This window comes from Camelus ferus, chromosome 8 (genome assembly GCF_009834535.1).
Source record: "Camelus ferus isolate YT-003-E chromosome 8, BCGSAC_Cfer_1.0, whole genome shotgun sequence".
Lineage (NCBI taxonomy): Eukaryota > Metazoa > Chordata > Mammalia > Artiodactyla > Camelidae > Camelus > Camelus ferus.
In genome coordinates this window covers 22,671,816-22,675,868 of record NC_045703.1, presented here as the reverse complement: position 1 = coordinate 22,675,868, position 4,053 = coordinate 22,671,816, and the positions used below count along the sequence as shown (strand labels likewise).

General features: G+C 33.3%; 1 protein-coding gene across 2 annotated transcripts in view; it reads left to right on the top strand.

Moving 5' to 3' along the window:
* Positions 1–3,217, top strand: part of SYNCRIP (synaptotagmin binding cytoplasmic RNA interacting protein) — a 28,830-nt gene extending 25,613 nt beyond the window's left edge. For both annotated transcript variants that reach the window (XM_032484555.1, XM_032484554.1), the window contains exon 12: positions 1–3,217. This exon is cut by the window's left edge. The gene's annotated coding sequence lies outside the window, so the exon portion shown is untranslated.
* Positions 3,218–4,053: the final 836 nt, after the last annotated feature.

Below are 4,053 nucleotides of genomic sequence, written 5' to 3'. Positions count from 1 at the left end.
ATACTTAATTAAGGTTTTATACACACCAGTTCCCCCAGTAAATGCAAATTTAACAAGAAAATTAGACATGTCATATGTTAAATGCTCATGGCAAACAATCATTTTGCATTCCTGCAAATAAAATTGTTTTATACTGTAAGCTGGAGGCGAGTGTAACTTATTTTTGTAATAAAGTTTTTATTTTTTTTATGTGTCATTAATATAAATGTGTGTTAGTGTAGAAATATTCTGGTTTAAAAACTTAGAAATGCACACATTTCAGTATGTTTATTTGTACTTACATAATTTTAGATAGTGGTTGCCAATAGCCTGTATGTTTCACATTAATTGGTTTTTTTTATGTTATCTTAATAAACCATTTTAGTATGTTGTATGTCAGTTACTGGGATAGCTGGGACATAGAGTGTAATTTAAAATTTGTCAATAAGTATTCATTGGAATATTTGTAAATGTGCCTTGCCGGTTATTGAAACTTACCTACAAAATGAGTATGGGGTGACAAAAATTAGTTCCTGGTGCTTAATGAAACTTTTTGCCACTGATTTTATATATATAACCCCGTGCTTTTTTAAAGTACATCTCTCTCAAATCTTAGTATAAGTTTGAGGGCTACACAAAACATTTACATTTCATTCTAACATTTAATGAGTATAATAGGCTGTGGAAAATGGGTAAATTAAATGTAGCCTTCAGTAAAATTGAATCTCAGTGTAATCCTTGGTGCTGGCATTTCCCAGTCCCAAGGAGTTAAATGATCCCATTGAAGAGGTCATTGCCATGCCTATTGGCACTTTACTGTCATACCCTTTTTATGGGACACTGTCAAGGTGTTTAAGTTAATTCTCAGAATTATTTGTTGGGATTTTAGAACAGGTTTGTTTTAAGTAAGAACTGCATTGTCAAAGTTGAAAGATGAACATTTTTGTGAGTCCACAAATGTGTTCTTAAAACATTAAAATACGGAGCTGTGGGTTTCCAAGGCTATTTGGCATTCTTAGTTTGGGGATTTGGGAGGGAAATCTGATATTAAAAAATTGTGAAGAATTGATGGGTAAATGTAAAAAAGTGGTGATGAAATATACACACTCAAGTGAAATTACTTGACAGTGTTCATTCGAATAACTTTGAATTTAAGCCATTATAATTACTTTTAAAATTAAATAATCATTTGCACTGTTCTGATAATGGGTGCAGTTTTTGAGCAATATAATCAGAGCTAAATATGCATGTAGTGATTAGTGATGTGAACAATTAAGTTCTGAGAAGAAATACTAACTGGTTTTTCAAACTTAAATTTCTGTAGTAAAATCAGTATCAAACTCTTATCAGAGATCAAGGAAAACAGGCAATGCATATAAACATACTTTTGAATGTTGTGTGGCCTATAAAGCAATAATGCAATTTTTATGGAATGTCATGGGATATGAGAAATGGAAATGCAAAAATAACTAATCCTTTAGTAAAAATGTCAACATGTTAAAAGGGGAATGTTAATTAATGTAGGTTATTGCTATATTTGTGATTTGTTTATGGGTTCTTGGCTTTGACAGCTTCAAAGAATGGACAGATGACAAGTTACAGAAATTTTGTATATATTGTCAAGGAATGGGTCTTAAATCCAAGAGTCAAGTCCCTTCCTTGGGGTGAAAATGTATCCTTAAAGCATTCTGATTGTTAAAAAAACTTGAGTTACCTAACCAAAGCAGACGCAAGATTTTGTTTCTGCAGACTACTTGGCAATCAAAAGTGATCATCAATTTAGTTAATCAGTTTTCAGAAAGTTGCTTTGTGAGAAAATTGTGTTACACATATTCTCCCAAACATGCTTTTTGTGGAAGGTTTTCAGCCATTGTGACGGAATCAGATGTTAGGAATGAAGGGGGGGTGGGGGATTTAGCACAAAAAGCGGTTGCACACTCATGATGGCTACTGTTGTAGCATCATGAGAAATTTTATCTACCAATTACTGCGAGTCTGATCTTACAAAATACAAACACTTTCTTCACAATCAAATAGGAACAACATAGGAATGGTTTGATGGGGTGGCCTCGGGTATTCACTTGTATAAAGATATTTGAAAAGACTTATATCAGGGTGAATATCATGCTAAATGGGCAAAATTGTCACATTCTGGATCCTTTTTTTGACTGCTAAGTTAAAAGTCACTGTTGAGAAATACAGAAGGAAAAAAAAAAAGACCACCTTGTTTTTTACAGAGTATGACATAGTCTATTTTCAGGGGAGAAATTAAAAAGTAGAAGGACTCAAAGCATTAGGTGAGAGCTAACCCCCTACAGTAAATGATTGCTCAGGTTCCTAAAACTTCCAAGAATCCCCACAGTGGTCATTTTTCTCCCCAGTGACATACACCATGAAATTTTTATGACCATAGGAATTCAATGGTATAAAATGAATGAATAAAGAAGTAACAATACATAAAATGAATGAATAAAGAAGTAACAATACATAAAATGAATAAACTTGTGGGGATGATGTTTTAAAATGTAGTACTAATTACTCAGTACCACTCAATAGGGCATGCCACTACTTTTCTTAAGATGCTAATTATAAATTAAATCAATGTTCAAAGACATTTTTAACTGTGGGCAAATTAGTAGATGGACTCTTTGGTCTGTCACTTTTTTAAAAAAGTACTTAAGATATAAGTTTTATTAGTACCACAGTCTGCCTTCAGTATATGCCTAAAATATTTTTCTGGACCAGGAACATTCAGTTGAAAGAAACACATCTTTTTTATGAATGCAAAACAGTATTATAACTAATGCCCTGGTCCAAGATTAAGTTTTTAATGATAACAGTAGTCTGATAAACATTTAGAAGTCTGGCATTGAGAAACAAAAGCTTGTACCTGACTAGTATTTTTGTTTAAAAAAATATTAGTTCTGTTAGCTTATTTAAATTCTCTGACATTTATTTATCTGTAGAATTTATATTTATTTCATTCCTTTCATCTCACTGAAAACTGTCTGCAGGCTCTTTGATTTGGATTAGATGTGTGAAGTACTGTCTTTTGCCAAAAACCTCAAATTACTGTTCTTTTCAACGTAGTGGGTTTGTGCTTGTTTGGCGATCAGTTCAAAAACTATCTGTACTATCTGTACTGCCTCTGATGTTAAGATTTTATGTATAGCATAAGGAAGCTAGCTCTGACTATATTTTCCTAAGAATAAAGACCTATTTTTGTAGCATGTCTTAGGATCTCCAGGAGTCCAAGAGTTATTGTGGGTGTTTCTCCATTTCATCATTTTTCATTTAACAGCTTTTGAATAGACACTTGGAATATTTAGAGCTCTTTTCACCTTTTTGATTATCCATACATTCAAAGTAACTAGCCAATGGTAAAAACAAATTCCCCACAACCTCTAATTCAAGCACATAATGGGGAGATGTATAGAATAAATGTATAGTGCTGGTCTCCACTTGATTTTAATTGACGATGAAAATATTCTGTGGTCACACACATGCCAGTGGACTAAGTGAATAAGTTAATGGTAATTTGGTTCTGCTTCTCTGGTAACATGCCCCCACCATTTAGTGTTCCACTATGACTCTGAAGATTTGGAAATGAGTGATTGAGGTTGCAAGTAATTTGGGAGAGTGGAATGAACAAACTGATCTGTTTTTAATGTTGCATTCTTAGGTGACTGCACAAATGAGGTTAGGTGAGTTCAGCTTAAAATGTTTTATTAAGCCAAGTTGGCAAATCATCATCAAAAGGTGGGGAACTTGTAAATATATTCAGGGGGTTTTGGCTCAGCCCTACAATTTCTTGGTGGGGGAGATAGTTTTGGTCACTTCATCATGACAAAAATCCTCTTAGGTCACTTAGTACAGGGTTTGTGTTAATGATTACTAAAATTTATAGAAATGACGGAAAAAAGTTTTTGTCGTTTTGGAATAGTCATGGAAGTTTTATGCCTGAAATATTCTGGTGTACTCCTAGGGGATTTTGAAAACCATTTACATTGCCTATTTGGCTTCCTGTGGAGATGCCAAACTAGTACATTTTTTTCTTGTTGAAATCAAGACTTC